Source organism: Caretta caretta, chromosome 9 (genome assembly GCF_965140235.1).
Source record: "Caretta caretta isolate rCarCar2 chromosome 9, rCarCar1.hap1, whole genome shotgun sequence".
Lineage (NCBI taxonomy): Eukaryota > Metazoa > Chordata > Testudines > Cheloniidae > Caretta > Caretta caretta.
This window is the reverse complement of record NC_134214.1, coordinates 74,861,085-74,874,973: the sequence shown is the minus strand read 5'-3', so window position 1 is coordinate 74,874,973 and position 13,889 is coordinate 74,861,085. Positions and strand designations below refer to the sequence as shown.

Genomic DNA, 13,889 nt, shown 5'->3' with positions numbered 1-13,889 from the left:
ATAACCACAATCATTAGTTTCCTATAAAGTAAAAAAATTTCATGTAGAAACAATAAATTCAGCTTGTTTTATACAAAACAGAATGTTAGACTGACATTTCTGAACAAGAGAAAAAACTTGACCCTCAGCAAAATAATTCTTTAAAATAAAAAGAAATAGAAAATCATGTTACAGTTAACTGAAAACACTGTACCTTTACAAACTATCAGGCTGAAAAACTAGAGATTTATTTTCTTTAAATGTAGGTGTCAAAGCAATGATTGGAATTTTTTTTAATACTCTGATCTGAAATCTGTCAAACTTCAACAGGGTGTTTCACCACCAATATCATCAGTCATTAATGTAAAATTCCACTATTTCCCTAGGCCAGAGCTTTAATGGCAAAGTTTATTTTCCTCCAAATGCTAATAATGGAAAAAAAGAGAATGGGGGAAAAGAGGCATTTTCGCAAAGATTTTTAATGTGGCTTTCAAAAATTAGGCGGTTAATTCCTTTCCTTCCAACAGTGCAGACTGAAGATGATTTGTCCATTCCATATTTCACCTCCCCTCCCGTCCCTTACCTCAGACTGTCAGTCTAACAGAAGTTATGTTGTTTACAGCACTAATAAACCTGCCAAGCGTCATGCATTTTTGCACCAAGGTCTATCGTGCACCAGGCAGAACTAGTAAAATGTCATACACTGGGGGGAGGGAGAGACCATCCCTCCCAATACTCTGTAGCCTTGAAGAATGTACAACAAACTACAAGGCAAAAGATATGAGAGCATCTCTTCCACTAACGAGCAAGACTTCACACCCCTTTCATAAGAGAGGCAACTATCATTCATACATTTTACAAATAAGGTAACAGAGTTTTCGTAAGGCCCCCCATAAATAGAGCTAGAAATAGAACCCAGTTCTCTGATACTACAGACCTAAATTTCATCCACTGATTCACACTGCCTTTCTGAAGAAGTATTTGAACCCTGGGTATCTTTGTCCCTATCTGGACGCTAGACCACGTGTACAGTTTATGAGTCTTCTGCTGCCTCGATATGAATGGAACTCAAATGATAGAGATCCCAGGTTCAGTTCCTATAGATGACCAAATTGATCTGTTATACTTGGTGATGCTGGCTCTCACAACTAGAACCCACTCTCATCACAGAGCCAGAAACCAAATCCTGATAACTCAACATGCCACTGTATGTCATACACCTGAGGGCATTCTGCACAAAAAAATTAAAAATTCTGCAAGTTTTATTTGTCAATAAATAAATGCAGAGGCTCCAGCATGGCAGTGGGGAGCACAGGCCACTGGCTGCATGAAGGTGGGAGATCACCCTGCAGGCCTCCCCTCAGCCCCCATCTACCCCTGGGACACAGACTCAGCGATGTGGCTAACCCTGACACAACACAAGGCCTGGAACTGCCCCATAAACACACTGGGCTCTGCGCCAGATGCACCAGGTGTGGGGAAGGCGGACTCAATGAGGCAGGATCCAAGTGTGAAGGGCCTCAGTGTGGGGGGATACCTGTGTGGGGTGAGAGGGTTCTGTGTGGGACAATCTGGGTGCAAGCAGCTCAGTGGGGGGGGTCTAGATATGGGGGGATCTGGATGCACAGCAGCTCATTGTGGGGGTTCCAGATGAAGGGGTTGAGGTGCAGTGAGGTGGGGTTCAGGTATGGAGTGATAGGGGTTCTGGGTGTACAGGGTAAGACTTGGCAGGGGTGTCTGGGTATGGGAGATCCAGATGCATAGGGGTTGGGTGGATGGGGGAGCAACTCCCCGCACAGTGACCCTTCCCCACACAGCTGACAAGTGATGGGGGCAGGAAGCAGGGGAGGATACTGAGCTTCCTGCAGCTGGGGGAGGTTTCTGCAGGTGGGTCTGACACAGCCCCAGCCACTCCTTGCAGGCGAAGAGGAAGTCCCATCCTCTCCTGTCTCCAGCCCAGCCAGGACTAGCAGCTGATCTAAGTTCAGGATAGGAGCCACTGGCTGGGTTGTCCTCAGCCCCATGGTGATTTACCTATCTGCTGGCTGCTCCAGGTGCCTGAAATGATGTACCTGCAATGCTAGGGAATGGTGCATGACTGCTCTTGCAGCTTCCCTTTGCTTCTCTGTCAGAAAGTCATTTTTCTGCGGGGAAGCAAAGAAATCTGCAGGGGACATGGATTCTGCGCACACACAGTGGTTCAGAATTCCCCCAGGAGTAATGTCACAAACAGTTGTATAACTGGCAAATCATGTTATGTCTTCTTCTATGGGCTGGTTCACTAAAATGATAGGAGCATGTTTGCCCTAGCAGTTTCTCTTATAAAGTGTATAGAAGAGGTCTCTCTGTGGATCTGAATATTGTGGGGTCAAGTCCTGATGATCACCTATGTGGGAAGGGGGAGGGAGAAACAGAAGTTTGTTTGAGGACCCTAAAATAGTTTTTGAAGTAATTTTATATTGCAAAATGTTGCATTTAGAAGTGAATTAAGATCTATGCTAGTATTTGTTTTATTCTTTTTTTTAGTACCTGTATATTTTTAGATAATGGTAGATATCTATAAGGAACAGGGTGGAGCATTTAAATTATAGAGTTTGTCTGAAGAACAGCAAGAACAATGTGGGAGATTTTGCCTGTGAGTGCAGAGTTGGTGAACCTACCTATGTAATCCCCCTATAGGTAAAAATTTACTAAAAGAAAGATCCTTTCAGGAAGCCTACCTCAGTCTCAAAATGGCCACAGAGTTGGAACTACCTGTTACTCTTAAAAGAATTCTCCCCTTCCCAACATAGCTGTGCTGGCAGCCGGTATGTGTAAGAAGCTTGCCCCTGCTTCTCCTGCAGTAGCTCTACTGAGAGAGAACTTCATCCATCAGGGCTGTCAACTACATGCCTCTCACCTGCACTGAACTTGCACATTTTTTATGGTGTTTAATAGTTATGTGTGAATTTCCATAGACATGTTAGCCTATTTAAATAATTTGCATAAAATATCATACTTGGTGCTGCACAAATGTGGCAGTTATACACTATGCCCCAATCCTGCCAAGACAAGCAGTAGGTAGACCCTTGCACAGAACCCCACAAAAAGTCACTAAATGATTAGGTTCCCCCTCCACAAAGGATCTTGATAATCAACAGACATAACAAATGGAGTAAGTGAGGAGGCTTTCCAAGGTGGGCAGGATTCTTACTCCTGATATTACTTTCAACAGCAGCTTTGCAGGATTACTATCTAAACAGATTCACAAGAGCCTACTTCCTGCCAGGAAGACTATTAGATAACCCTACAGATATTTTGGAATCAAACTATATAGCAGGGTTATGTTTTGAATCATTAACTTACTTGGAGGTTTTGGTTGCCCAAGGAATGCAGGATCCAGCCCTAAGAGAACAGATGAGCATTAGTTCACTAGAGCAATTTGCATCTAAGGTTTATTGAATAAACCTGTTAAGAGTGAGAGCCAACAAATGGGTCTGCATTGATTTCTCCCCCTTAATTTTAGTTTCTTTTCATTTCCTAAATTTCTATGGATGACAAATCCATTCATTCAAAGACCTATCCAATGATACTCCTAGTCAATGGAGAGAGAAATAAAAAGACAGAATATCCACTTCATTCACACTGCTCTTCAAATTCATCTGTCCTAACGTTTAAGTACTGTCCTTTTCCAGAGGCAGAACAAATTTAGGCTTAATCTTGTTTCGTATAAGGTTCTTTAGTGAGCAGAAATTCTAAATTAAAAATTAAAATTGTGACATTACAATACAGATTTCAGCTGAGAACAAACTTATTTACATCTCAGAAATTATATTAAATTGAACTGAAATCTTAGAAACGAAAGAGCAGTGATTTTATCCCTTTAGTTTTTATACACACACACACGTTTTCACACACACGTTTAAGTTTATATATAATGTATTAAACTAATAGTGCGACAACTTAAATGATGCATTATCTGGATATTTCCCTCATGTCTATTTTCTTGTCCAACATATATCTAATACGGGTAGTGAATGACAACTGCAGATGTGAAGACTTTTCTCTATGTTACCCAGCAACTGAGTTAGTTTGTTGCACAAGCAGTGTTCCACTTGAGTCTGAGCCGAAATTTTCAGTGATAAAACTCTGAAAGAAAACCAGATGAAAAACACAAAAAAGTCTCTCAAATTATTTAAACCCAAAGGAAATTAACAGGATGGTGACAGGGCTGCTGCTTTGTTGAGACACTCTAATATTAGTGTTTGAACACTGCATTGTAGTTACTGCTGCTAAGTCATACTAGCAGGTGGATTTTTTTTGTTGTTTCAGCCATGATACAAGAAGAGTTGTAGCATCTCACCGAGAAAAGTGAGCCAAGGTCTGGGTTGGAGGTCTTAGCAAAAACCTAGAAATGACCAAACTGGAGAGAAAGCTTAAACTGAGGTTCATAATTGGTTGTTATTTGAGTTACAAATAAAGCAAAACCCAGGAATGAGGAAAGTTTGGAGTCTATGTTCATAGCAAGATGGAAAACACACTGTCTCCCAAGACATTAGAAGAGAATTTTAAAAAAGTTGCATCCATCTTGCTAGTCTCAATTTAGGAACTGAATAGTAAGCAAAAGTAAAGTTTTCCATTTGGAGATCTTTTTGGCCATGAGCATAATGCCAAAAAGGGACACTATTTGTGACATTAACAGTAGGAAGCCCTGAACATTCAGTCATACAAGGTATGCCAGTTGTCATTCTGTTTTAATACTGGTTTAATAAGTATCCAAGGTGCAATCAGCAACATTTCTTTTCCAGTTATTAAAATAAGTGTAGTTGGAAGTCAGTTTACACCTAGTGCTTTTCACACTGCATTTTTGCCAGTAATTAATTCACACTTCAGAAATATAGCTACGTAACTCATAGCTAGAGCCTCAAGTACCTATTTAAAATGTTAAACTTTATAAAAGTTATCAGATTTGAGGGAACTATATTAACTTTCAGGAGCTGCACTGAGATAAATGAGAAGCATTTTGTTTTAAATCCCTTAGTTAAGTTAATTAGACCAAGTGAAAGTCATCCTGCAAAATACAAGAGCTGCAGTGAGTCACATTTCCCATATTTGAACTAATGAGGGTTTCAAAGTACTGACATGGAGAGGGAAAAAAAACCCTAAAACCCACCAAAATAAGTATGTAAAGAATGTTTATGTTAAATTAATAAATGCTGAGTAAACAAACACCACAGATGTATAAGCCTAGCAGCTATTGTAAAATAAGCCGACTGGTTACTTAACAATATAAAAATCCATAGGTTCTTGTACACAGTAACAGCTCATTAGAAGTGAAATTTTGCTACCTTGGATTTTTTCATAAACAAACATCCAGTTTTATTTGGAAGTCAATAACTGCCCTTAAAAACTGAGCACTAAAATAAAGAGGCTCCCAAGTACTGTCAGGAAACAAAACTGAAAAATTAAATATATTTGCGGATACCAAAACCTCACAAAATTTGACTGTTTCCTGTCTCCAATACATGTTCTAAAATTCATCATTTAGACTGGGCACTACTTCACTATGCCACAATGAAGAAAACTTCAATTCACTGTAATAGAGTTCTCTAGCAGAAAACTTTAAAATTTCAGAATACCCTAACTATAACTCCCACAACTGTGTTTATGAAGAATAACCCATTAAATGGAAAATTTTTCTCTAAGATCTTTATGATTTCTCAAAGGTCTATATTTCACTTATTTCCTTTAGTGAAACATAATCAGCTTGTATTAACTAGATAATTGCTACAAGTACATAAAAGTCTGAGATGATATTATTTAGCCTGTAACCTTCTTATTTGAGAAGTCCACTGATAAGCAGGGGAAAATGTGTATACAAATCCATGCACAAGACATCTTTAACTTACAGTTAAGTTTGCTTTAGTGCATTTCCTATCACTGCAATCACATAAAAAAAAAAAAGTCAGCAGTTAAGACAACATTAACACCCAGATCAGCCTCAAATACAGACTCCTCAGTTTAAACCAGCTCCATTTCCAATTACAGCCACCCACAAAGCACATATCCAGTATCTCACAATTTCACCAGAACTTGGATCTCAGACTTTTAAGTTAGAAACATGGACTTTTGACTTCAGCAAGACTAAAATAATGTTCCTGTGAAGTGTGCATCTGAAGAACTGGATGTCTGTATAGTTGGTAGTTGGAATTGAAAGGTAGTTTCTTGTAGAGTAGAAGAGTCTGTGAATTTGGGTATTATGTTTAGGTGACAAGGCGTGAGAGTTGAGGTTGCATTGGTTATTTTTTCTTGAAGCAGGATAACAATAATGAGGAAATAATTAGAACAGTTGCAATTTGCCTATCTTGCTAGTAAGATAAGACAGTTTTCATCAAGTGTTATGTTTGCTAAATGTTATGGTGTCAAAGCACAATTATATTTTATACCATTTATAATTTGTTTTAACATTATATCACACGTGTGGAATTTAGAACTCAGTTTTATGTCTATCATGTCAGTGCTGACATACTCATTTGTATCTGTATTAGCTTTTCCCATGTTTGACAAAAGCTGATTGACCTAAACAGTCAATATAAGCTAGGAAGTAGGTCTCCCTACTAGTTCTCTAGCCCCTGCTGCTCACTTATCCTGAGCCTAGATGACCAGCCCCACTACTCCCCTTGCTTCATTTAGAGAGGCTTTTTCTAAATGTAATGAACACAAAAAACACAGTCTACAGAGAGAGGTTAAGTGAGGGAATCTAAGTGAAGCCAAAGAACCAGGGAGCCAGGCACCGGGGCCAAGGAACTGACCTAGGCAAAAAGGATGGTGAGTATCAGGGGCCAAAAAAGTCAAGCTCCATCCTCTTGCAGCTTCTCTGCAGCTTTGTTTAATATGAACATTAAGAGTCAAATCTAAATGCTTTTGTGAAGTCTGTCCAAGCAGTACCCAACCTCTCATGAGCCACAGTAGGTTCTCTACATGCAGAAGATTCTTCTCCAGCAGTGCTGAAACTTCATTTTTCAAGCATCTTTGGCTACAACTCCCCCTCTTTCTCCAGCTGTCAATGTGCCCTATTTGTAGCAGGAGCTAGGACAGGTGGGAGTGGGGGAAAAGGAGATGCAGGAAATTGGCCTGAGAAACATAGCACATAGCTCCTGTTGAAAGGTAAGTTCCTAATGGAGTGAATCTCCTATAGCTTGCCTGAGGGAACCACCACTCCCTCCACTTTTAGGTTATGTCTATATACTATGGACCCTACAGCTGCACACCTGTACCACTACAACTGTCCTGCTGTAAGGTCTACCATGTAGCCACTCTTTGACAGCAGGAGAGCTCTCTCCTGCCAGCATAATCAAACCACTCCCAACAAGCAGCGTTAGCGTTATCTCCTGCTGACATAGTGCTGTCCACAGCAGCACTTTTGCCGGTGACACTTATGTAGGTCAGGGTGTGGTTTTTTCACACCCCTGACCAACAAAAGTTTTACCAACAAAAGTGGTAGTGTAGACAAAGCCGATATTTGGTATATAGGACTAGGGCTCCCTTTGTGGGAGGTTCTTGTAGTTTGTATAAGTGAGACTGGGTGGAATCTAGAGACATATAATTAGGAACAAAGGTGTATATCTTGGTGTCTCAGGAGAAAACCACAGCACGAGGGCCATTGAAAAATGGGAGTCCTCCCTGAAGATTCAGCGCTCAATGGCAAAAGATATATTCAGTTACCACAAAGCAGTCAAATGACTGTTTGTATTTTAAGGTGTTTTTTTCCTCCCCCAGAATTTAAACTGAATTCAGTTTTTCCAACTATGAAGCCTTGTGTGTAATTTCTGACTTTTGAGATTGCGATGTTATAGGGACCCTAAGCATTGAGGTCTCTAGGATGGTTTTAAGAATGTTAAGCCTTTTAGAATAAACACACTGAAAGCTCAGAGTTTGAAAAATGCCTAGAAAATTAAAGGTTTCAGAGTAGCAGCCGTGTTAGTCTGTATTCTCAAAAAGAAAAGGAGTACTTGTGGCACCTTAGAGACTAACCAATTTATTTGAGCAGAATGCATCTGATGAAGTGAGCTGTAGCTCACGAAAGCTTATGCTCAAATAAATTGGTTAGTCTCTAAGGTGCCACAAGTACTCCTTTTCTTTTTTAGAAAATTAAAGTTCATCCTTCAAATAGTCCATCTCTCAGATTGATTTCTCAAAATTATATTTAAAAGGATATATACTTTAGTGCAAAGCTCAACACAACCTTAACTATGGAGCCGCTAGGAGCCTCTATAGTCTTAAACAAAGAAATCATCATTTAAAATGAAAAAACACAGGTTAAGTTAGTGCGTTGATAGTCAAGGAAAGAGAATGTTACCATTAATGGACATAATGGAAGCATCAGGGCTTGAAGTACAGTACTCATTCCTTGCCATTTCTACTCCATCCATTTTAACAGGTAAACCTTACTCCCACAGAATTCTTCTTTCTTTATCATAAATTATCTTTTCACATGCCATATTGGCCTGTAAATATTCCCTCGTACTTATTATAGTCTGGATACTCAAAGCAGATACAATGTCACTCTTTATGCTCTATTTTTGACAATGCAGATTTCCAGAAGTGATATAATCTCCAAAGAGTCTGATACAGAAAACCTAAAAATGAGACAATTGCAAATAGTAAAACATATTTAAATATACATACACAAACAAAATAAACTGTCAGTACAGATGCTAGGAATCAGCCACAGAATTAGAGCCCTGCATTTTAAAATTATATTCATTCACTTCCCTTTCAACTCCCACTCAACAGTTCAAAAGTTCTCTGTTCTATGTTTGCCATAAAATCATAAAAAAAAAAATAAAGGACACAGTCTGTATGCAAGCATACAAGGGACCAAAATTACAATAACCTGAATATTATATATTATGTGAGTTACATAAAGGAAAGGCAGCAGTTATCTATAATAAGCAGAACTCCAAATAACTATGTGGTATTCTAATTGATTTGATACTGTTACTTTTAACTATAGTAAAAGCAGTTTTATCAGGCACTTCACCAACTGGAAAGCTCTATAAATCGGCATTTCTGATCTTCATTGAAATTCCAGTTTATAGTCCGGTCGGTGTGGGGACGGTAGGAGGTTGGGACGGAGGAGGGGGTGCGGGACATGGGCTCTGGGAAGGAGTTTGGGTGCTGGAGAGGGCTCGGAGCAGCAGGTTGGGGAACAGGAGGAGGTGCGGGGTGCTAGATAAGGGGGATGCTCACCTCAGGCAGCTCCCCACAAGCGGCGACTTGTCCCAGCTGCTCCTAGGCAGAGGCAGCTCTACGTGCTGTCACCACCCCAAGCACTAGGTCCGCAGCTCCCATTGTCTGGGAACTGCAGCCAATGGGAACTGCAGGGATGGTGCCTGCAGGCGGAGGCTGCGGGCAGAGGTGCCTGATGCACCTCCGCCTATGAGCAGCTGGGACAAGTCATTGCTTGTGGGGAGCCGCTGAAGTGAGTGCCTCCTCACCCAGCTCCCCCTCCCGCGCCCCAACCCGCTGCCCTAAGCCCCCTCCTGCACCCAAACTACCTCCCAGAGCCCTTGCCTCGCACACCCTCCTGCGCCACAACCTCCAGCCCCACACCCCCTCCCACATCCAAACTCCCTCTCTCTTAGTTAACTGGCATTTTTCACTTACTAGCACCCACCATTCCCCCAACATGCTGGATAAAACAGCTTTTACTGTATATTGACATCCTTTTTCACTACCTAAAGTACTCACTGTGTAATAGGCTACAGCAGTGGTTCTCAAACTTTTGTACTGGTGACCCCTTTCACATTGCAATCCTCTGCGTGTGACCCCCCTTATAAATTAAAAACACTTTTTATATATTTAACACCATTATAAATGCTGGAGGCAAAGCGGGGTTTGGGGTGGAGGCTGACAGCTCACGAACCCCCCATGTAATAAACTTGCAACCTCCTGAGGGGTCCCAACCCCCAGTTTGAGAACCCCTGGGCTACAGTCATTGAATTACCAGCACTTTAACTTTTAGAACTCAATCCTTTATTGAAGCTGAGCAATGTTTCTATGTGTGGATCCAAATAGAGTTGGCCCCAATTCTGCTAACACTTATGCATGTGCTTTACTTTACTCTTGAAAGTTCTAATGACATCAACTGGATTAGTCACCTGCTTGAAGTTAAGCTTGTACATAAGTTTGCATTATTGTTGCCTACTTCATAAAACTACGATACTCCAAGCAAGCAAGGAACAATTAACTACAATTGCTCCAAAGGGGCGGGTTGTTTTTAAAGGTCACCATCAGAAAAGGTCTGCCTAAAATTTGGGTTTTATAAAAGTTCTAAAAGACAATTTACTAAATATGGATATCAACAGAATTTTTTCCATGAAAAGTGTTTTGAATAATACTACCAGAAGTCAGTAAGTTCTCATGGTAGACTAGCCTGTTTTCGTTTCCAAGCCAAGAGAAAAGCAAAAAAACATAGTAAGAAGTATCCTGCAGACACTTAGGCAAATGCTTAAGTTTAAGCATGAGTAGTCCCATTATGTCCAGTAGGCGTATCCAAGCTATGTACATGATTAAATCTTAGCAGGATCAGGGCCCATATGATATATCCAAGTCAATCATGAATAGTGTGGAGAAAGTGAATAAGTGTTATTTACTCCTTCACACAACACAAGAATCAGGGTTATCCAATGAAATTAATGGGCAGCAGGTCTAAAACAAACAAAAGGAAGTATTTCTTCCCACAACCCAGAGTCAACCTGTGGCACTCATTGCCAGGGTATGTTGTAAAGGCCAAAACTATAATGTGGTTCAAAAAAGAATTAGATAAGTTCATGGAGGAGGTCCATCAATAGCTATTAGCCAAGATGGTCAGAGATGCAACTCCATACTCTGAGTGTCCCTAGCCTCTGACTGCCAGAAGTGGATGGGGGGGGAGTGGATGACAGGGGATGGATCACGTGATGATTGCCTGTTCTGTTCATGCCCTCTGAAGCACCTGGTACTGGCCACTGTTGGAAGACAGGATACTGAGCTGGGTGGATCATTGGTCTAATCCAATAAGGCCGTTCTTACTTTACTCACTACTCAAAATAGGCGTTGTACTCGTGTGCAAAGCAAAAAGTAATTGGGTCTTAGTTTACTGTATCTGCAGAATTAACACTACTTGCAAATAATTTAAAGGAGCACATGGGAAGATAGTGCTACAAACATTTTAAGAGTCTGAGCGTGCTCCATGGGCAACTAACTGCTAGGAGCCACAAAACAGGATCTTCATTTAGAAACACTAATAAATATAAAGATTTACATTCAGCCTCTGCAACAAAGTGTTCGTAAAAAAAAAATAGGTAATTAATAGCAAATCTGATCAAAATATTTTAAAGTAAATCTTGCTTGACAAAACAGGTTTTTCTTTAGACCTGCATCTTGCAACAATTTGAACATATCCATAACTTTACACACGAGTATTCCTTCTAAAGCAAATACAGTACTCAGACATTTCACACCTCATCTACACAGGGAATTTTACAAGCACAGTTATACAGTAATAGCTCATGTGGTCGCTCAATTCCTTATGTAGATTGTGCATATTCTTAACTCATTACAGTATCAAGGGCCTTATTAAACAGAGTGACATATCTCAGGCTTCTGGGATGCAGCATGAAGCAATTTTCTTTATCCACTGCATATTGATGCTCCTAAACCAAGGCTCACACCATCAGCACTGAGCACCACCTCAAAACACAAGATGGAAGACTTGCATGCCACCCACCATCTCCCTTCACCAGCAAATACCCAAGGGCTAAATTTCAGAGTAGCAGCCGTGTTAGTCTGTATCCGCAAAAAGAAAAGGAGTACTTGTGGCACCTTAGAGACTAACAAATTTATTAGAGCAAAGGCTTTCGTGAGCTACAGCTCACTTCATCGGATGCATACAGTGGACAATATAGTGGGGAGATTTTATATACAGAGAGAACATGAAACAATGGGTGTTACCATACAGACTGTAACAAGAGTGATCAGGAAAGGTGAGCTATTACCAGCAGCAGAGTGAGGGGCGGGGGGGGGAACCTTTTGTAGTAATAATCAAGGTGGGCCATTTCCAGCAGTTGACAAGAACAGTAGGAGGGGAAATAAATAAGGCGAAATCATTTTACTTTGTGCAATTGACCCATCCACTCCCAGTCTCTATTCAAGCCTAAGTTAATTGTATCCAGTTTGCAAATTAATTCCAATTCAGCAGTCTCTCGTTGGAGTCTGTTTTTGAAGTTTTTTTGTTGAAGAACTGCCACTTTTAAGTCTGTAATCGAGTGACCAAAGAGATTGAAGTGTTCTCCGACTGGTTTTTGAATGTTTTAATTCTTGACATCTGATTTGTGTCCATTTATTCTTTTACGTAGAAACTGTCCAGTTTGGCCAATGTATATGGCAGAGGGGCACTGCTGGCACATGATAGCACATATCACATTGGTATATGCGCAGGTGAATGAGCCTCTGAGAGTGTGGCTGATGTGATTCGGCCCTATGATGGTGTCCCCGAATAGATATGTGGACACACTTGGCAACGGGCTTTGTTGCAAGGATAGGTTCCTGGGTTAGTGGTTTTGTTGTGTGGCTGCTGCTGAGTATTTGCTTCAGGTTGGGGGGCTGTCTATAAGCAAGGACTGCCCTGTCTCCTAAGATCTGTGAGAGTGTCACAACAGCAGCAATAGGAGCAATGTTATTTGCCCAATCTCTCCTCCTCCACCACCACTAACCCCGCCTTCTGTGGATACTCTCTTACACCTCAAGTAGAGCACATAGCACCTCCACAACCCCTCTTGCCCCAAGACAAGGGAGAATGAGCTTTGAATTATTTTCTTGCCACCCCCCCATCATGCCCACAGCTTCACCCCACTGCGTAGGCTGCCATGCTACCAGCAATGAGTATTTATACTACCGAGCCAGGAAAGGGGATCCAGGCAGGATGGACACCCACAATCCCAGCCCACGCACCCAACCCTGCCACTAGGAGATTGCAGCTAGAAAGAGTCACTGAGTCCTAACAGCCCACATATGGCAAATCAAGGAGCCTTCATTGCGCATGCGCAAGATTTTCCAAAGACTTAAAGACGCCCTAACTGTGCAAACGCCCATGGACCAGCTACTAAGACGCAGTAACGTGCGAGCGCGCAGAGCTGCAATCAGCGCCTCGCACTCCGACCGGACAAAGTCAGAAATCACTCAAGTGACTGTGAATACGCATGCGCACTCACTCCAGCAGAGCTCAACAGCCGCAGAGCATGCGCAGCTGCCAGCCCATACAGAACACATCGGTAGTACACATGCGCACTTCCTTCGCAACGGCGGACGGGGCTAGCCAGCATCTGCCGCAGCAGAACCGAGCCGTAGTGCGCATGCGTGCCCGAGTTTGCTTTGCGAGCACCAGCCCAAGCGGCTGCCCTCCCCCACATCCAGGCCCCCAGCCAAGGGGCATCTTCCCCAGTCCCAGCCAAGGCTGGCTGCCCTGCCTGCCCAGGCTGAGCGCTTCAGCGCTTCCCCTCCCTCCTTGGGGCTCGCACACATACCCCGCCCCCCGCGGACAGTGCCGGACTTACCGTGCTCTGCGGGGCGGGCGGAGTTGGTCCGGGGGGCTCCGGATTCAGCCGGTTTCGGCTGGGTCGGTCCCGGCGTCACACAATGAAATCAGCGCCTCCGATCATTAATTCTCATCATGATCGTGACGTCAGCGCAGACAGCGGCCAATGGCAGCCTAAGATCAGCGCCGGCCGGGACAGTCCTTGCCCCCGCCCCTCCCGCCAGGGGGAGCGCCTGGTACAGAGAACAGCCCGCCTGAGGTGGGAGGGGAGGCCAGTACAAGGAACAGCCGCGCTGCTGCGATGGGTGGCTGCCTGCCTCAGGAAACAGCCCCGCCCAGCTCGGGATCGGAG

The 13,889-nt window shown here is 42.4% G+C and overlaps 1 protein-coding gene across 3 annotated transcripts in view; it reads right to left on the bottom strand.

The window, feature by feature from the left end:
• HDX (highly divergent homeobox) overlaps positions 1-13,853 on the bottom strand; it is an 82,507-nt gene extending 68,654 nt beyond the window's left edge. Inside the window, exons 1-2 of one of the 3 annotated variants that reach the window (XM_048863801.2) lie at positions 13,557-13,853; positions 3,325-3,363 (exon numbers count right to left, since the gene is read on the bottom strand). The gene's annotated coding sequence lies outside the window, so the exon portion shown is untranslated. The remainder of the gene's footprint in view (positions 1-3,324; positions 3,364-13,556) is intronic. The other 2 variants (XM_048863800.2, XM_048863803.2) reach the window with 2 other exon arrangements.
• Between the last annotated feature and the right edge of the window lie 36 nt (positions 13,854-13,889).